Source organism: Hemicordylus capensis, chromosome 4 (assembly GCF_027244095.1).
Source record: "Hemicordylus capensis ecotype Gifberg chromosome 4, rHemCap1.1.pri, whole genome shotgun sequence".
Classification (NCBI taxonomy): domain Eukaryota; kingdom Metazoa; phylum Chordata; class Lepidosauria; order Squamata; family Cordylidae; genus Hemicordylus; species Hemicordylus capensis.
The window spans coordinates 199,277,391-199,298,999 of record NC_069660.1 but is presented as its reverse complement, the minus strand read 5'-3'; positions in this window follow the sequence as shown (position 1 = coordinate 199,298,999).

The following is a 21,609-nucleotide window of genomic DNA, read 5'->3' as shown; positions in this document are numbered from 1 at the left end:
CTCCTTTGTAAGACTGTAAGCAGCACATTTGAATCTATCATCAAAGAACTATGTAAATACTCAGTTATCGAAAGATTTTGATTTTCTAATTAAAGAAACATAGCTAACCTGAAACGAGGCCACACACACATCTATCTATCTATCTATCTATCTATCTATCTATCTATCTATCTATCTATCTATCTATCTATCTATCTATCTATCGTTCTCCATTGCTAATCCCATGCATAGCAGCTCTCACAAGTGAGCTGCTGGCAGGGGAAGAGGAAAGTGGCAGCACCAGCAGACAGGCAGGTGAGGCGGGAAACAAAACAATGGCGGCGGGAGAGAGAAACGGTAGGGGTGTGCACGGAACTGCCAAACTGCGGTCCGGCACTGGGGTGGGGGGTTGCTTTAAGAGCGAGGGGAGGGTTTACTTACTCCTCCCGCCGCTTTCCTGCTCTGGCGCCTGTAATTTTAGTAGTAATTGGGGCAGCAGGATACCTCCCTGCCGCCCCTTCCCCCCTTTTGCTATGAAAAGCTCCCAGGAGTCCTCTGCACGCACGCACATTGTGCGCACGCTTCACATCTCTGTGATGTGCGCACATGCGCAGAGGACTCCTGGGAGCTTTTCATAGCGAAAGGGGGGAAGGGGTGGCAGGGAGGTATCCTGCCACCCCAATTACTACTAAAATTACCGACGCCAGAGCAGGAGAGCGGCGGGAGGGGTAAGTAAACCCTCCCCCCGCTCTTAAAGCAACCCCCCCACCCGAACCGAACCACCCAGGTCTGGACCGGTCTGGGCACATCCCTAAGAAATGGTGGTGGCAGCAGGGGTGGGCAGGCAAAGAAAACAGCAGTGGATGGACAGGGGAAACTAGAGGCACAGATGCTCTTCGCCCAGCCCAGCTAGTTACTATTGTAACTGAGAAACAGTAAATAAGGGGGCTATTCACATGAACATGTGCGGGTGGGTGGGCAGGCAGAGTTCAACCTACCTTCTCCCAGATGACTCTGCAGTGTGCGGGAGTAGCACAGATCAACTGAGGCCAGGACTTGTTATCCCAGCCTTGGGTATCCAACAGTGCACCGCACACCAAGCATGGTGCACTGGGGGATTCCCCAGGGGACAAGTAGCCCACACTGACGCATGATTCCAGGAGCTGGGTTAAGGGAACATTTGTGCTCTTAACCTTGGCTAAGAACAGTGCTTTGGTGCTGGGTTTGGCACCGTGGCACCAACAGGATCTATGTGGATCCTGGCGGTTCTCACTGGCAGCCAAGCATAGGCTTGACTGCCTTCACCTGGGCTTGGCTACTCATGAGAATAGCCTCAAGGTATTTTTGAGCAATTATATCTGGCAGAGCTGAAAAGGGAAATGTGCTTTTCATTAGCATTTTTGACCAGGAGGCTTTACACACATGGCTTCTAACCCGAATCTCCTTAGGGAGAGAGTGTATGCGTTCACACACCAGCCAAACTTAACCCAAAGTCCCTTCAAGATCCTTGGACTCACTCCACTCACAATTCGGGCTTTGTCTTACGAATTCTAGCTTATCTTGAGTTATTTCTGGGTTTTTAAAATGCTGGTTTTAAGATACTTTTTCTGAAAATGATGGGGCAAATAGGGAGAAGCACTGATGTAGAATCATTAGCATGATAAGAGAAATATTCTCTTTAAAAATGCAGATGTAGCTCTATAGTAATCTCTCTCTCTCCCCTCCCCCCATTAGCTAGAAGGAAAACATGGAGGCATGCCATGTGAGCTTGCATCAAAAGCAAACCCAAGCACAGAGGGGAGTGGCTGCTTCCCTCAATACCGCAAGTGTAATTCGAAGTGGCTTCGCTCAACATTTACCCAGCAAGCATGAAGCCATGTGCAAATAACTTGCAGGGGCAGATTAAAGGAGAGGTGGCTGCCTACAGGTGAAACTCAGAAAATTAGAATATCGTGCAAAAGTCCATTAATTTCAGTAATGCAAATTAAAAGGTGAAACTGATATATGAGACAGACGCATTACATGCAAAGCGAGATAAGTCAAGCCTTAATTTGTTATAATTGTGATGATCATGGCGTACAGCTCATGAAAACCCCAAATCCACAATCTCAGAAAATTAGAATATTACATGGAACCAAGAAGACAAGGATTGAAGAATAGAACAATATCAGACCTCTGAAAAGTATAAGCATGCATATGTATTCAGTACTTGGTTTGGGCCCCTTTTGCAGCAATTACTGCCTCAATGTGGCGTGGCATGGATGCTATCAGCCTGTGGCACTGATGAGGTATTATGGAAGACCAGGATGCTTCATTAGCAGCCTTCAGCAATTCTGCATTGTTTGGTCTCATGTCTCTCATCCTTCTCTTGGCAATGCCCCATAGATTCTCTATGGGGTCAGGTCAGGCGAGTTTGCTGGCCAATCAAGCACAGTACACTGTATACTTTTCAGAGGTCCGATATTGTTCTATTCTTCAATCCTTGTCTTCTTGGTTCCATGTAATATTCTAATTTTCAGAGATTGTGGATTTGGGTTTTTCATGAGCTGTACGCCATGATCATCACAATTATAACAAATTAAGGCTTGACTTATCTCGCTTTGCATGTAATGCGTCTGTCTCATATATCAGTTTCACCTTTTAATTTGCATTACTGAAATTAATGGACTTTTGCACGATATTCTAATTTTCCGAGTTTCACCTGTATGTTGGCAAAATACTCCCAGTGGCAAATTTGGGAAATAAATAAATAATTCAGTGTGCCTGACTGAGATTTGTGTATGTATTGCAACCAACAATGTGTGTGGGCAGGTGAGCAGACGGTGGTATGATGTGGAAACATGTTGGGCTTGTGCAGGAACAAAGCAGCTTGAAGTGGAGGTGGGGGTAGGGCAGGGCGTGCCATGGGGTGGGGTCAAGGAAAAAGTCCCCCATGGTGGTGTTCTTAAAAAACTCATTGCTGTGTGGTGGCAGCAGAGGCTGCAGGGAGGGTGGGGAGCGAGGAAGGGAGAGTTCCCCTTAACAAATCCTGCCTGTGAAAACCAGTTTTGGTGCTGTCTTCTTTGCTACTTTTAAAAATGTGAGGGGTGTCAAAAATACAAGGTTTCTATGCAGGTATGGTCAGTACATAGTCTTTTTTCTTTTCAGGGGAATGAGAGAAAAGTTGCTCCCTTTAACATACATCAACATACAACTGGCCCTATCCACCCCCAGCACAGTACCTCCAGTGACTTTTGCTGGTGTCTATCTTATGTTTCTTTTTAGATTGTGAGCCCTTTGGGGACAGGGATCTATCTATCTATCTATCCATCCATCCATCCATCCATCCATCCATCCATCTACCTATCTTCTGTGTAATCCGTCCTGAGCCATTTTTGGAAGGGCGGTATAGAAATCAATCGATCAATCAATCAAGGTAGAATAAAATGCCATGTTGCCCCTTTGGTTTTTCTTAAAACACAAAACTGTAATACCAGAATGCTCTTTTTGCCTTCTAAAAAAGTCCCCAGTTAAGCCAGAAAAGTGCCTTTCCATTCCCTCTGCAGTTCACAGAGGAGGGGAGGGTGCTTGTTCTCCCTTCCCATAGGGCTTTGGGCCAAGACAGAAACAACACCTCAGTGCCTCATTGCAAAAGCCGAATGGGAACGCTAATCTCTGCACATGCCACAAGACTCAGGGCAAGGGAGGAGTCAGTGGCCACCAGAAATAATGGCTGGCTAGTAAGCCAAGTCAAAATCTGTGGACACCTGTGAATAGCTAACATAATGGTTTCCAAGTTATATGGAACTTTAATATGGATGAAGCTAGAACAAGGGTTGGAACTTTTCACTATGACAACTAACCTAATGAGAGACAAGACTCTCTCATGTTATGTTCATGCTATCTTGATTAATGGAGGGGAAAATCCATACAACAGGGAAATGTGGGCGACTGCAGGACTATCAACCTTAATTTTGGGCATAGTGACTTGAACAGGTTACTCAGTTAATGCTGCTGGGAGAAAAGACACTTATACTCTTCAAAATTAAACTTGGCACAATTTGTGGGATGTATTAAACCTCAATGGATTTAAGAAGCCACCTGTGTGCAGGATTGCAGCCATAAACTCACTTCATATATCCCTTTGCAACACAACGGAAGGAGTTCTTTATGGTATATGTGAGAACAGTAGCTCACACTAGACTTCTCCTAATAATAACTCAGCTACTTATTGCTTACAGCTCATTGGAGAAACCTAGCACATAAAACTTAGATTGGCTAAGTTTTAAAACAAAAAAACAAACACAACTTATCTTAGGATTGTCTCTATTCCTGGGACTGTTCAGGCCCCTGAGGAGACCACACAGGCCACACAAATTTATGTTGCAATTGAAATGGTTTCCTAGTTCTCTAATATGGTCTTTCCCATCCTGAAGTACTTTGGACTTGACTCTTAAAGTGGCAATACACATTATCCCTTGCTTGTTGGAGTTTTGAGGAAAGGAAGGGAGCTCCACCTACCAGCATTTTAGAAGATGCTTTGATGGTTAGTTGGTGTGAGGTAGCAGAAGTAGTAGAGCCTCCTTCTCATTTCTCCTCTTCAACATGCTTTCTTTCCCACTCTCAGTAAGGAAGAAGGAGAAGGCGGCCTAGTTGCTGGCCCAGGAGGTGCTTCACAGCTTTCAAGGTTATTATTATTATTATGCTATTTACACACAGTCTACCAGATGTTATTGACTGGATTTGGTACTTTAATTATCGGGCCCTTTCCAAGGGTCTCGGATAACAAAAGAAAAATTAAAGATAGTGTCATAGTATTCATGCTGTCCCGAGTAGCATGGCCTTCTGTAGTTGATGTGTTGAACTTTTATTGATGCCCAAGGTGTCAAGATGGTGTTCAAGTTCTTTTGGTACTGCACCAAGGGCACCAACAACTATTGGCACCACTATTGTTTTCTTTTTCCAGAGCCGCTCAATTTCAATCTGAAGGTCCTTATATTTAGTTTTTTTCTCCAGTTGTTTTTCGCCAACTCGTCTATCCCCTGGGATTGCAATATCAATTATCAGAACCCTATTCTTCTCGATGACTGTCAGATCCGGCATATTATGCACTAAATGCCTATCAGTTTGTATTCAAAAATCCCAAAGGATTTTTGCCTCGTCATTTTCTGTGACCTCCTCAATCGGATATTTCAACCAATTCTTGCTTACTGGCAAATTGTAATTCTTGCAAAAGTTCCAGTGGATCATAGCAGCAACTTTATTGTGTCTTTCCTTATAATCAGTCTGTGCAATTTTCTTACAACAGCATACAAAGTGCTCAACCGTCTCATCTGCTACCTTGCATAACCAACACTTACTGTCTTTCTGGGTCTTATCAATTTTTGCTTTTATAACATTTGTTCATAGTGATTGTTCCTGGGCTGCAAAAATGAGACCTTCCGTTTCTTTCTTCAGGGAAAGAATATTATTATTATTGTTCTTAATTACATTTATAAACCACCCCATCAAAAGGCTCTGTGTGGTATACAAAAAAGTTATCCCTTTGAAAGCTCCCTGATGACTCAGGCTGACAAATGCAGAAGATATCCAAACAAATGCTTCAAAAGATAGCTCTAGCTAGAGCAGCAGCAAGTGCATCTTCTTCTCTTTTACTCCCAGAGAGCAAGAGGCAATCCCAGAGAGCTTCCCGAGAGCTGGAGAGCTTTTATTTCCAGAGAGCTGGTCAATCTGCAAAACCTCTCCTGGTGGATGGGTTCCACGGAACCTTCCACATGCATGCCTTATCCATGCACTGGATCCATATACAAACATAAGGGCCCTTCAGACATTATTAAACAGAGCCCTGCTCACAGCCTGGCAAGTGAGAAGGAAGTCCTGTCCCAGAGTTGTCACTCAATCCCTCCTGCTGAGCGCTCATGCTTAGGGCACTGTTTGAAAAGGAAAGCACTTTAACCATGATGGCGACACTTTCCCCTTCAAACAGCACTCTAGTGCCCAGCAGTGACAGCTCCTGGGTGGGACTAGCTCCCTATTTTCTGAGCTGTAAGCATGAGCAGGGCTCTCCTTAATAATGTCTGAAGTAGGCTATAGTTCTAGGTCTGTGTCCAAAAGTGACCTTGCGCTGCACAAGAGCTCTGAGGTTTAAAACAATACCATAAAAATATGAAGAAGTCATACCATTGGATGATGAGCTTCCATCATAAACATAGGCTAAACCATTAGTAATTATATCAGCATAAGAACAGCCTACCTTGAACGTTTGTTTGGTCTGTTAAACAGGATACTAACCCAAACAATTCTAGTGCAGGAGTTTAGTTGCACATTTCACTTCCCACCACCAGTTGCATAGATCTTGCTGATGAAAGTTCTATGCACCTGCAAGTTTGCAAACCACCCAGGAGACACTGATGTCTGCTCATGAGTCATATCTGCTCTCTACTGCAAGTGTTTTCAGCTGTGGTTGAACCTTTCACATTCCATGATTTGGAGGCAGTGTGGAATTGGACCTACAAAGAAAGCAAAAGTCTTATTCACTGGATATGTTGCTTTTAATTAATTTTAACTGGTTTTATATCATAATTTTAAAAATCATTTTATCCTATTTTTATATCTGTTGTATTTTAACTTTTGTACACTTTACATATGAGCAACCCTGCTGGATCAGGCACAAGGCCCATCTAGTCCAGCATCCTGTTTCACACAGTGGCTCACCAGATGCCTCTGGGGAGCCCACAGGCAAAAGGTATGTGCATGCCCTCTCTCCTGCTGTTGCTCCCCTGCAATTGTTATTGAGAGCCATCGTGCCTCTGAGGCAGGAGCTGGCCCACAGCCACCAGACTAGTAGCCATTGATAGACCTGTCCTCCATGAATTTGTCTGCATCTACTGCCGAGGAATACACATCAGGTGGTATAGATATATGATAAATAAATAAATATTTTGAACATACCAGAGGGGGAAGTGGGATCATGCCTGCTTTTTATCCCCAATGCTGGTGCGCTGACCAGCCTTGTCCCGAGAGCCATACATTTGGTGGCAATCTAAAAGGTTCACCTGAAAAGCGGTATATAAATGTGAACTACTTTGATGGAAACCTCCATCAATGGGAGGTTTGCCTGAAAAGCGATATATAAATGCAAAATAAATTAAAAACTAAAGAAAGAAAGAAAAGGACCTCCTACATCAGTATGTCCATAGACTTTCACTATGCAATCAGCCCCTGCACAGTTTTGGGCTCCTTATCACATGGAAGCCTGCACATATGGGCATCCTGCTCCGATATCTTGCCTAATGCAGGATGGTTGGAAGAGGAGACAGTGGGTGCCCCAATATCGGGGGAAGAGCTAGCAGGTATAATCTCAGTGCCCCACCTCATTTTTGGTATATGCATGGAGGGAAGGAATGAGAAAATAGAGCTGAAATCAGAGCTGTAAGGTAGTTCTTTATTCCTACATCTTTTGATTAACTATGATTAGCTGTATTCAATTATACCACTTCCCCCTTGCTTTTCCAAAAACATGCTAAAACAAACTCCATTTAACGCCTTGAAAACTTTTTCCTAAATAATGGACCACCACAAAGCATGTCCCTCATAATTAGAAATTATATTAGCATCCTTCCTTTGATGCCAAAAGGAAAATTCTAATTTATTCCAGACAAACATACTTCTGGATACATTTCCCTCCAAATCACTTAGTTTTGCTGACAGCATTAGCTGCCCTTTTGACAAAGTAGAAATGTAATGAAAAACATAAGCAGTCTATGTAGAAGTTCAAAGTTTGGAGGCTGTTTTGTGAGATGGAAATTTTCTAGCCTTGGAGCCATGAAGCTTTAAGTAAGCCTTGAACAGGATCCACCTTTCTCTTCTGTAGACAAGATCCTCCAGGGCTCAGTGAGCAGAGCAAAGCTTTTCCAAGGAGGCTGTACAGCTCCCATCATTTGTCACTTTAGGGGTTGCTTGAAGACTCCACATGTCATGAGAATTTTCTAAGGGCATGCTGAACAACCAATGAAAAACAAAGTTTATGCCCTCCCCTTCTCTCTCCTGGCCAGACCAGCAGACACCCTGTGAGCGGATTTGACTGGAACCTGAGTTGAATGCCCTGTAATAAAAGTTACAATGGCTGATATGATGAGGAAAGTTACTCAAGTAGTCCCATTAACATAAACAACTTACACAATGCCTGACTTGCCCTTTTAATCTCAATGGGACTATTCTGAGTAATTCCTCACCATGTCGGCCTCTAATTTTTCATTTACATTCTAATGTTTAGCATACATGTGTGTCATTCTAATTTCAATGGGACTACTTTGAGTAATTTTTCCTCATGTCAGTCAGTGTCTCTTCTCCTTTACATTTTAATGCATAGCCTACACACCCTAAAATCATTTACTTTGAAGTAAATCCTATTGCTCTCAAAGGACTTTTGCATAATGGACTGCTATGAACTGCTATGCTCAAGAATAAAAAAGTATTAAGGTGGATCATATTCCTCATTTAAGACTGTGTGCAGAGAACCTGATACTATTAACTTTCCATAAGACATTACAATTATGACCAAAACTTCCACATGTGCAAGATTTGCAGGTCTGTTCTAGCAATGCACAAGGAATTCACTTTTTCTACATGATACAATACTCTCCTATGCAGAAAACCACAGCAGTACAGTTATCCCCAGGTGCAGTGAGATTATAAGGAAGATGCAAACAAAATAGTAGCTTCGTGTACAGCATCCCTACCCAATATGGAAGAGGATAACCCAGTTTGGACAAATGTGTTTAAGGCAGGCCTGCACAAGTTGTAACCCACTACAACAATGATAGTCCATCAGCAGCAAATTATGGCCTGCCATGTCCTGACACCCCTTCACTCTTTTTATAGTCTACTTTCTAGTAGGCTTATGAGATCACCTGACATTTTGTGTGTTTGTCTGTGTGCTCCACCCCCTCAACTTTGCAATGCCTGGATCAATATGAACCAAATTGGGTACAGTTATAGGGACACCTCAACAGTGTAGTTCGTGATAATGTCATCCATCCCAATTCAAGATGGTGGACACATGAACATTTGAGGTGCAAGTCGGCTAACTTATGAACTGCCTGACTGATTTGGACCAAATTTAGTCCAGTTGTTGGGATACTAAAAGGAAAGTAGGCAGATTAATTCTTACCAGAACAACTTGTTTTATTCCAAGAGCTGGCAAGTCATTACACATGGCAGGTGGACTGCATTCAATTTGCTGGGTCACAACTTGTGCAAACATTTAAAATCAGGGTAGAACTCCGTCTATGTTGATTAACATTCATAATCAGGTTTCTCCTGCCTTTAAAATGTGCAGTGACCTCCTTACAGCTTCTACTATATTTCAGGAGTTATTTGAACAGGATGGCTGGCACAAGTGAACTAACAGTCAAACACTCTTTTTAGTACTTTTATGATAATACCACCATGACAGATTCATTTCCCATCCATATGCTGGCTCTGCTCTCCCATCACGGCACTTTGAAAAGCATTACCATTCCCTTGCATTTATTCTTGTTTTATGTAAAGAGTGAGTATCCAGCTGTTCTCTTAATTAAGTGTGCTGCAGGCAAAGATCTGCCTTTACATACCTGAAGAGAAAACTGTTGTAACTTTCCAGCAACTAGCTATGGCTAGGAGATTGGGATTCACAAAGTAATGTAAGCAGGCGCTCACTTAAAGAGAGCACTGAAACTGTCAATTTCCAGTTGAGACATTTGTCTCTTGTTAATATTTTGCCACCACAAATTATACATGTTTAGTACTGTTGTTTAAAATTTTGCCACCTGACAAATAGTGTTAAGACAACCAATTTACATCCCAGCACTTTCAGGGAGCAGAATTATTGAAATCTTGACACTTTCTGTTTGTGGGTCCGTAAACTGGCAGCATTTGAGAATAGCTCATTATTTTCAAAGCGAAGGTAGCTTGTATTTGGGAAACTACATTATCCCATTTTTGTCAGCTGCATGACACTTTTTTGGAGCTGAGGAGAGGAAAGAATTCTTTATGCATTCTTACATACAAATTATTTTTAGACACTATAAAAGTAACTCACCTCAGTGAAGCAGGACATATTTAGAAGAGAACTGCCACCAATTTTTATCTAAAATGAAACTTTGAGTCAAAACTGGGTATTCCTGCTGGAGAGAAACAGCTGAAGAATTTCAAGGGAAGCAAAAAGCATTTCAATGATACCACAGACATTTCTCAGAGAAGGGGTGTCCCACATATTATCACATAGGAGCCATCAAAAACATTAAATCAGGCCGTTAAACATGTTACTAGATAAAAGAAACCAAAGCCAATGATCTTCAGAAAGCACAAAACATCCTCCTTAACAACATAGTTTTAATGAGTCGTAGAAACACTAACAAATAAGTAGTGAAATGCTCTTCTGGTGGGAACCTATTCCAGAGCATGACTATCACCATCGAGAATGTGAAGTGCCCTCATAATCATCACTTCCATAAAAACTTGGACAGGAGCAGCTCTTGATCAGAAGGAGTGGGAAGGAATTTATAGAAGGAGGCATTCCCTCAGACCCCCAAGCGCCAAATCATGCAGAGCTTTAAGGGTAAATCACCAGTACTTTGAAATGGGCCCAGAAGCATATAAGCAACCTGATCAGTTGAACCAGAATAGGCATGAAATGGTGAACTGCAGCATCCTGCACTATCTTCAAAGGCAGCCCCATATTGACTACTTGCAGAAGTCAATGCATACTTGTAGAAGCAATTACTAAAACATAGACAGCTGAGGGCAAATTCTTGTCGGACAGAAGCAGAAGTGCACCTTGTCTTTAAGGGGGTCTTTTAGAGAGAATGAAACCACATCCAGGACAGGCAGAATGAACAGCTTCCCCCACTTCAAACCTTGCGTAGTCTACCTTTATCATCTCCGTTTGGGCTGAGGTGACTCAAGCTGCAATTGGTTTACCCTCATCCAAGCTGCAATTGGTTTACCTTCATCCAGCCTATGTGGTAAGTACATTTTATTTTTATTTTTTTAATTATTATTTTTTACATTTATATCCTGCTCTTCCTCTGAGGAGTCCAAAGTGCTGTACATGTTTTTGATTATCCTCACAACAATCCTTTGAGGTAGGTTAGGCTGAGAGATATGTGGCTGGCCCAGAGTCACCCAGTGAGTTTCATTGAGATGGTTCTGCTTTATTTTCAGATGATGACACACAAGACTCCAAAATGGCTTCTCAGACACTTTGGGGGAGGAATGTGGGAGCACACATATTTTCCCCTACCCACACCACATCCTAAATACTATAATTAAATAACATGTTGATGTAGTAATGTAATTAATGCCAGGATGCCCCCTACACAATCTGCTGGCAATGGGATGATGCACTGGTGGCTGCAGGGGGTGGGTTGTGGGGAGAGAAATGTGTCATTGCTCCCCTCCACACATTTAGAATGTACCAGGAGACCCATTGTCCAAATTGGTTAATATTTTACAGCCAATATCACACTCCAGCATGACCAGGAGACCTAATATAGAAGGAGCTGAATGGATGAAGATGCAGGGCTATGCAAATAGAAGAATGCTTCATTCTGCCTGGGGTCACCAAAGGCAGAAAGCTCATTTAGCTGTGGCTCCAGTGGTGTCCCTGAGTGCATCACCCTCCATTTGTCCCATGAAAGTGAATGGTTACCATTCAGTCTCATGGACACAAACAGTTGAGACAGCAGGGGCCTATTCCCAATTGCTGGCTGCCAGGACTAGGTCACAGTCCAAACAGGCAAGGTTGCAGCTGGAGTGAGCAGAAAACCAGAGGCAGGAGCATAGTCAGGGCTAGCTCAAGGGTCGATTTTCAAAGAATACAGTCAGGTGAGGCAAGAAGAGTCTGCTGTGGCTACTCCTAGCAACAGGTATGTTTGTTCATAGTTCAATTTCTGTACCACCTTTCATAAAACTCATCCCAAGGTGGTTAACAAAAATTAAAATACAATAAAACTCCATACAAATCACATTAAAATCAGTTAAAACAATAAGAACCATAAAACCCCCCAAAGCAGCCATGAGAAAGAAAGAAAGAAAGAAAGAAAGAAAGAAAGAAAGAAAGAAAGAAAGAAAGAAAGAAAGAAAAAGGAAAAAAAGCAGGAAAGCTGAGAAACCTGGCAGCCCCTAAGTGGTAAAAGCCTAAACAAATAAAAATGTCTTTGATTGTTTTTTTTTAAAGCAGCACTCACTCAAAAATGTCAAAACACTCACTGGGAGAGCATTCCAGAGCCTGGGGGCAAGAACAGAGAAGGCCCTGTCCTATATGGATCCATGCATAACGTTGGCATGCAGAGCAAAGCCCCCTCTAACAGTCTTTTGGATGGACAGAAACCCTTGGGCGGGGGGGGGGGGGTTCTTCAAATATCCAGGTGTTACCAGAACTGCACAGAAGCACTGGCTAGACGCTCCTGATATGAGTTTGTTCTAAAGTGGGGAAATTATGTCAAAGTCTCAAACTGGAGTGCAGTCCTGTCACAGTATCAAATTTAAACAGATTTGGTGTATTGGAAAGGATGAGGAGATGTAGGTACAGTTTCAAGGCTTTATTTAGGGTTAAAATGGAGATACAGAAGACAAAAAAGGTTTGTTAGCAAATACAATAATTTGGCTAGCCTTTTAAACGAGACTCTAGTAGTTGGAGGCTTGCAATAAAGAGTGCCTGTAGAGTGGGTAGGAAGGCAGAAAGAGAGGCGAGGAAGCTTAGGGATAGATGGCTTGTTAGTATTACCAATACCTCTTACTACAACAAATATTTTAATGCCGCTTTTCAACAAAAGTTTCCAAAGCAGTTTACCTATCCTTCCTCGGTGCATTCGCTGGCACTGCACCAAGGTCACGCCAGGTGCCTCCTCATGAATAGGTTGTAGAGCAGGGAAGAGGGGCGAGGGGCAGCAGCCACAGCTCGCAGCATGTGAGAGCCTGTAGGACATGAAGGTTTGGGGGATTCTAGACTTTGAAGCCATGTGGCTGGCTTATGGTAGTTATACTACCAAACATGCCCTGGGGCAACTATTGACCCAATCAAGTGGCCATCCCATCCTGGAGGGCAAGGAGTTTCTTTGCAAAACAGAGTTCATTGTGGGGATTGACGAGACACTGCAGGTGTGTCCTCATGGACAAAGGCAAGGGTAGGCTGTGTAAATGTCCGTGTGTGAGAAGAATAGGCTATATTTGTTTGCTAGCTCAGGATCACGATGTCCCGGGTACAAGATGCACATCTTGTATATACTTATAAGTGGCTCAACCCTTATCTTCGCTAGTCAACTCATCAAAATTAATAGGGTGGGAAATGGCCACTTCTATGCTTTTCCCATGAAACGTTAGAACTGTTATCTCTAAGGAAGGAGTATCTCCTCCCAGAACAATTTGCTTTTGAGAAGCATATTCAGCGGGGTTCACCTCCATTAGGGGAGGGTTAGGAACATCCTGTTTTGGTTTGTTGACATCTGAATCTGGAGGCACACTGCCAAACTCAGCCTGGGGCTTAATGACCAGTTGGTGCCAAACTGCTTGAGTTTGCACAAGGTGAAAAGTTCATGGAGATTATCGTCCCATAGTCTTGTGCTATTACTGAATCTTATGGAGGGGTGCTTCTTGTGATACACCAAGTTACCCCTGCTAACTTGGCAAAGATGCACCATTTAATGTGATGATTCTCTTTATTTAGCATGGGGAATAATTGGCCCTATCCACCCACTGCACAGTAACTTCAATGACTGTTGCTGGTGTCTATCTTATGTTTCTTTTTAGATTGTGAACCTTTTGGGGACAGGGATCCATTTTATTTATTTATTAATTTACTGTGTAAACCGCCCTAAGCCATTTTTGGAAGGGCGGTATAGAAATCGAACACATACATATATACATTAAAAAAAACAAAAACATGGCTATTTGGGAATACAGGGCCCAAACAATCAAGGGCTTTAACGGTAATAACCAACACCTTGAATTGGATCTGGAAACAAATTGGGAGCCAGTGCAGCTCTTTCAAAGTAGGTGTAATATACTCCAGGCATAAGTAAGTTGCCCTTACTGGGGAATCAATACAGGGCAAAGGTTATATAGGGCCTTCCAAACACTTATTGGCTCCCCAAATCCTCTGCTCTGGCTGGGCTGCTGAGCAGCAGTACCCTTTCTGGCTATCATCTGGGTGGGGCTGCCCAGGACGGATAAGATAAACACCCTCTCTCTGAGAGCTGCCCAGCCCAGATGGTGTATGGGGCAAGGCATCTGAACTGGCTACTAGAGTCTCTAGTGCAAGACCCCCTCTCATGTCTTACAGCAGGAATATCTGCTCTCCAATCTGGACATTGGTTGGACATTGGTTACAGGGAGTCCGAAAGGAGGTGCAATGTATTTCTGTGTCAAGAGTGAGGTCACTGCAATATATGTTCTTCCTCTGCATATACTCCTCTTGTCAGTATGACGGTCATTTTGAAGTATTAAAAATGAGTAAATAAAATGCTCTTGGTATGCATGGCTTTTGGAAATTTAATCTTGAATATATTCAAGAATGGACCTTTAAACCTTGCTGGGAATCTCCTCACTATCACCACTAAAATCCGAAAGGCCCCTTGCCTAGATGTAGAAATATGAAGTTGGTGCACATAACTGACTACGGACTGACGTGCATAATAAAGGGCTTTCAGACACAACAGTTATTTTTTTGGTAGCCTTCATATGCATGCTGTGATGTTTCAGTCAGCTCAAACACTTCTATAAGCATTTTGTTCTGCCTTTATCCCCCCTCCCCCTCCCCCGCTCCTTCTCACATTAAAAGAATATTTTGGATGGCTGCTACATCTGCAAATTTACATTGTTTCAAGCTTCATGGTTTTGCATGGCATTGACTAATCCACTCTAAATATCACACCTGGTTGACAGCCATTCATGCTCATAATACTCAGCAAGCATTCCACTTGAACGGGTGAAGAGATTCTTGAGTGTCGTTTAGATGGAGGAGATGGCCATAAGAAATAATTGTTTGAAAATTGCTTCTTTGCTAATTGCTCCTCTGAAGTTCCCTTGCCCACTTTAAAAATAAAATTTACATTTTCTTTGGTTTCATACCTTTATAAAAGGTTTCCTTTTTAAGCATTCGCATCCTGTGCATTGACACTGGCAAATCATCATATAACACTAACAAATTATGCCACCTAAATCCTGAGGCATAAACCAAATAATACAGAGATATGGAGCTGCTGAAGTCAGGCAGTATATAAAATAAATAAATACATGAAATATTTAGGGAGAGGGCCTTCCTTTAAAAATAACCCAACCCAACCTGTTGATTGCCCTTTTTGGGCCTTTAACAACTTAACTACATTGTGTAAATGTCACACTATATGCATGCTGTACAAACTCAGTGCTGTGGTGGACTAGAAAGTACAGCTTTGCAGTGAAATGAGACCAGTCATTTATGGAGAGAGGCAGAGGCCCCTAATTCCAGTGGCTCTAAGAGACTTGCATACTATCTTCCTGTTCTATAAGGCACTGGGGCGGAGGGTCTTGAACCAGGAATACTGTCAACCAGACCCTGAAACATCTCTTTCTCTGAGCCACTGGCTTCCTTGTATAGCTCTCAGGTACCACCAACATAGTTGGCCAAAACACAGTCCTGCATATTCCAGTTCTGAAGCTGTCAGGTGACATAAGGGGATCAACAGAGATTCATCTGTTATAAAAAGAATAAAAAAATTAAAAAAATTCTTTGATCTGAGCAACCTGTTGCTTGCCCAAGCTGATCTAAGATTTCCGTTTCCCTACCTAGGGCGTTCCTTGCCATTTTTGATGCCTCCCCTTCACTGTGGCTTTAAAATAACCAAGTGAAGAAGCCTATGCACATCTGTCAACATTAGAAATTCAACAGGCCTAGTGTAAGTTCACACATGCAAGGTACAACATTTGATTACTGGGCTCATTTGTTTCATTAGTTTCTAGTAATTAAATGAATGCTGCAGTCAGGAATCAGCTCCAAATGTCTCATGTTTCATTAGTTATCACTTTGTTTATCTAGTGGTTTTTGTTTCCCCAAAAGGTTAAACAGAGGGTAAAGAGAGGAAAGGAAGGAGAGAAAGAGAGGAAAGAAGGCAACATTTAACTAGGAATTGCACAATCTTCAACTTAAAGGAATTTTAGCTAAAAAGAGTCCGCCATTTTGAAACCTAGTATTTCCACCCAGAAGAACTTATGGTCATTCTTGTCCTTCGAGTCAGAACATTCCAGAAATCCTCTTTTGTCTGTATATTTAAAAAGTTTCCAGTTACTTATTCCAGTTCCTTGAATCATTTTCAACCCACTTCCCTTCCCATTCCTTTAAGCTTAGTCTGTGTCCACAGTGACATTTAAAGATATATAGTTCATAATGTTCTGTCTTTGTGTGTTTCTCTGGGGAAGAACATCATGGATTGGTCCTAGGACAGGAGAGAGATGAGCATATGCAGTAGCAACAGTGATTTTTAACCAGCTCAACCGCCAGTACTGAGTGCCCAGCAAGTTTATGGATGCAATGCAAGCTAAGGAGTCAAAGGCAGACTGCTGACACTTGTTGCAGTGGAACGAGAAGAAAGGTGTGGCATGCACTTTCTGGAGGCAGAAGCAGTGCAGTGCAAAAAGCTTCCCAGGAAGCTATCCAGAAATGGCTTCATGCCACAGGGTCTGTGAAGAGCAAATCTGCTTCACAGCAGATTCACAGCTGCATAATTCAGGGGATTAAATGGACTGTTCACATAGGGTTGGCTTCTCTCTGCAATCCCTGCAGATCTTTTTCCTGGTGTGCATTCCCACAGCTTGCTCTGGGTTTTTGCTCCAACAAATCACATCCCAGAGGAAGAGGCGAGAGACCATTGCTATTTTTGTTAGTTTGACAGTTCGTTGTGGAAGACCGGTAAGACAAGTTGCCAAGCAGCTAGATAAAGGCCAGGGGCTATAGTTTGTGGTTGCTCATAAACCAAAATAACTATGTTGGGGATCATTATCAGTCCTGCCTCCTGAAATGCTGTCCTCAGCCTGGGCCTCCTCTGGGCATCTGTCCACCGCAGACAGAGTTCCTTGGGATCTGTCTCCCTGCCTGCCTGCCTACTGCTTTTGGCGTTACTCAGCCGGCAGCAGTGTAGCAATTTGGTGGCATCTCACCGCTTTGCAGTTGGGAAGGACTCCAGCCACCCTTGCATGGGGGGAGCAAAGAGAGATCTTGGGTGATAGGGGCTCCCTGCCTTTTGGTGGTTGTCTTCAAAAAACTTGTGAAGGAGGGAGGGAATTTGGACCAGGCAAAGTGTGTGTGTGGGGGGCATTATTAATTGGGAATCCACTGTTTCCCAACGTCAGTCTGGTGTAGGCCTGAACCAGACCGAAGCCATGTTACCTTTCATATATTCCGTCTGTATAAGGGGGGGCCTAGGGGAATCCTTATAAGGAGTTGCTTTTCTGTACCAGGGGGGACCAGGAGAGACGAGATAAGAAGGTGATGAGGTATTCACTTTAAAGTACATGCGCAGAAGTTAGCTGGAAATTTACTGAAAGTCCAGACAAAGGAAAGGGGCAGTACCTATGTACCATCTCCTAGGCTATAAATATGTCATGCTTGTAAATGATTGGGGTCTTGGACTTGAGCGAGAGCTATCCAAGACCTTTGCTACTATAGAGCAAATAAAGCCTTTTAAATCCTTCTCGGCTGGTGAAGTGTTTTGGCTACTGACCCAGGAAAGAACCTCTCTTTGTTGGGGTACAACAATCTTGGTGCCGTGACTTGGATTGGGGCCACGTTCCCCACACAGGAGTGGGCACCTCTGGCTCCCACTGGGCGGAAGGATCCCCGGCAAATCTGGACCGAATCGATGCAAGCTGGCTACACCTGCATCTTGCGGGATGTCGCATCGTGATCAGACCGCCTGAGCTCCTCCACAAGCAGTGTGCCAGACAAAAGAGAAGGAAGGCATTGGTGACAAAGAAGCACGCAAGGGTTGGAGTCCCAAGGAGTGGGTGAGTGTTGTGCAAGCCTAGACACTATAGACATCGCAGAGTTAGGGTCCCAATATAGTCCAGGTGCACAGGGTTGGTTAAAGTCCCACTCACTGGGTTAAATTCCCACCCGCTGGGTTAGAGTCCCAAGCCCCACACAGTGATGGGGAAAGCTCAGAGCAAATCAGGAGGGGAGTCATGTACCCCGCTGGAATGTGTTTTAAATAACTGGCAGGTTCTTACGGGGGGCGGCCCATTGAGGAAGAGGAAAATGATTGATTTTTGTCAAAACTCCTGGCCATATTATGAGTTAGAAAATGGGGCCAAATGGGATCCAGAAGGATCCGTGGACTACCAAAATATTTTGCAGCTGCTTTTGTTTTGTACCCAGATGGGTAAATATGAGGAGCATCAATATGCTCAGAGTTTTTTGGAACTTTGGTCACGGGACGGCATAGGTGTGGATAGCGAGGGTGACCAGTCTGAAGACACTGTGCTCTACCCCGGCTCAGCCATCAGCCCAGCTACCAGCACTGGTAGCCCACCTCAGCTTTCACCCCAAGGCCCACCACCCAAGGACTTAAGTCCTTTGCACACGCGATCTAAGAACCATAAGACACATCATCTCCAGATGCCACTCAGGGATCACCTGAATGCAGAAGGGCACAGGGTCCTGGTCCATGTACCTTTTACTTCAGCCAACCTTTTGAACTGGAAACAGAATACCCCTTCCCTGAGAGAGGACCCCCTTAAGGCGGGGGAACTTTGGGAGATGATTTTTGAAACCCATAACCCCACCTGGTCAGATATAAGGCAAATGGCTCGTAGCCTTCTCATGGGAGAGGAAAGAAGGCTGGTTGAGGCCAGAGGTCTCCAAATTGCACTGGGGTGGATGAACCAGAACCCCCAATTGGCCGTTCAGATGTTCCCCCTGGATAAACCCACTTGGGATGTGGATACTGATGCAGGGAGAAAATGTTTAGAGGAATACCAGCTAATAATTCTGGAGGCCATTAAAACCTGCATGCCCAAACCTATCAATATGTCAAAGGTTCACCAAATTTACCAAACCTCAGATGAGGCTCCTGGGGAATTCTTGGAACAGCTGGAGAAGGCTTTTAGCCAGTATACCCAGATAGATGTCTCCCAAAATAAAGGGGCGTACATCCTGAAAATGGCTTTCGTTAGTTAAAGTGCCCCAGACATAAGGAAGAAGCTACAGAAAGTTGAAGGGGGGTTAACAGTACCTCTAGCCCAGCTGATGGATACAGCCTATAAAACCTTTACCCAGAGAGGAGAGGAACAGGATAGTAAGAGGAAAAAGGAAAAGGTGATGTATGTTGGAGGCAGAAGAAGAGGACATTCAGGCAGGGGAGGATGGAAGTCAGGCCCCCATTCCGGGGCTGGAACCTGCTATACTTGTGGACAAGAAGGACATTGGCAAAGAAATTGCCCCCAGATTCAGTGGGGAGGAAAAGGATCGGAGGGCAATAGAGGAAGAGGTGAAAATGGCAGAGGCAGGGGACAGGGAATGGCCTGGACTCCCCAGGGCCAAACCTACCAACAACCAGCCCCAGTGATGTACGAAGGCCCAGGATATGGCACCTACGGTTCGGCGGGTCCAAGCCCCCACGGGCCATACTAGGGAGGACCAGGGGCCCCTCAGAGTCACCAGGTGGTGCTCTTAAGCCCCCGGGAGCCCCTGGTTAAAATGACAGTGGGGAACAAGGAGGATCTTTTAGTGGACAGTGGGGCCACCTACTCGGTCCTCACAGACACCTGTGGGGCACGTCCCACGACTGAAACAAAAGCACTTGTTGGAATAGGAGGAAAAGAAATGGAGAGGCCCCTTCTGACACCAATGGCATGTAAATTAGGCTCCCAAGAGATACAGCATGAATTTCTCTGGGTATCAGAGTCCCCTATCCCATTGATGGGACGCAATATGCTTTGCCAAATGAGAGCTATATTAGAGTTCAGCCTGACAGGGATTCTTATGACAGTACCCATGACAGAAGGCTGGCGCATGGCAGCCGGCATGATGGGCATTTTAAAAGAAGACCCTGGCACCTGCATCTCACAAGATTTACTTAAATTAACCAACCCAGAGGTGTGGGCTAAGGAAGGACTCCTGGGAAAAGCTGAAGGGGCGCAACCCGTACATGTTCAGCTGCGGCCAGATACGCAGCCGGTCAGGATTAAACAGTATCCCCTCCGAAAAGGAGGGTGGGAAGGACTGCAACCCATAATAGATTCCTTTCTTAAAGAAGGTATTCTTGTGCCTTGTGTCTCTGCGTGGAACTCCCCGATAATAGCAGTGAGCAAGTCCAATGGGGAGTGGCGAATGGTACAGGATCTAAGGGAGGTCAATGCCACAACCCAGACTTTGCATGCCCCAATGACGAACCCCTACACCTTACTCACAACTATAGGGGAGCAGTACCGGTGTTTTACGGTACTTGACTTGAAGGATGCGTTTTTTTTCCATATATCTGGCTAAGGAATCCATTCCCCTTTTTGCATTTGAATGGCAAAATGCCAGGACACAGGTCAGGACTACCTATTCATGGACCAGGCTACCAATCGGTTACAAAAATTCACCCCTACATTTTTCAAGGGCTTTGCAGGAAGAACTGGGGTGGTGGGAAGCCCCAGAAGAGGCAAGAAACCCAGACTTTGTCCTGTTACAATTTATTGATGATATTTTTCTGGCCACAAGGGGTCGCGAGCAGAACATCATGCTCATGGCCTCGCTTCTCAATCATTTGGCACAGGCAGGCTTTAAAGTGTCCAAAAGGAAAGCACAGGTCACACAAGACACCGTTAAATACATGGGAGTTCTCATCTCAGAAGACAAGCATGCTCTCTTGCCCGAGAGGAAGGAAGCTATATGCCGGCTGGCTGCTCCTTCAAACCGTAAACAGCTCCGTTCCTTTTTAGGGATGGCTGGATTTTGCCGGCTCTGGGTGGCTTCCTTTGCCAAAATTGCCCAACCCCTTTATGAGGCTACAAAAGGGGGTGAGGAGGAAGAATTCAACTGGACACCAGAGTGTGATAAGGCCTTTCAAGCCTTGAAACGCACCCTAATGTCTGCCTCAGCCCTAGGGCTCCAAGACCCTGGGAAGGCCTTCGAACTATTTATACATGAGCAGGCAGGGCTTGCAGTAGGAGTCTAAACCCAATATCTTGGCTCAGAACGCCGTCCAGTGGCCTATTTCTCCCAGAAATTGGACCACGTAGCATCTGGCTGGCCTCCCTGTTTGCGCGCAGTGGCCGCCGCATCTGATCTATTGGAGACCGCTCAAAAGTTCACCCTGGGAGGCAAATTGACTCTTTATGTGCCCCATCACGTGCTCACCATCCTTGACACAAGGGCAGGGAAATGGCTCACTTCCGCCAGGATGCTTAACTATCAGGCCAGCCTTATCAGCAATGAGCAGGGAACGGTGGCGGTGTGTTCCACGCTCAACCCCGCCACCCTCCTACCTTTGGGAATGGAGGAGCCTAACCTTTGCTGTGTAGAAATAATGGATGATGAGTATTCTGCCCTGAAGGACTTGCGAGATGTCCCCATGCAATGCCCAGATGTTGAGATGTATGTGGATGGCAGTAGCTTCATGGAAGAAGGTCATAGAAAGGCAGGCTGTGCTG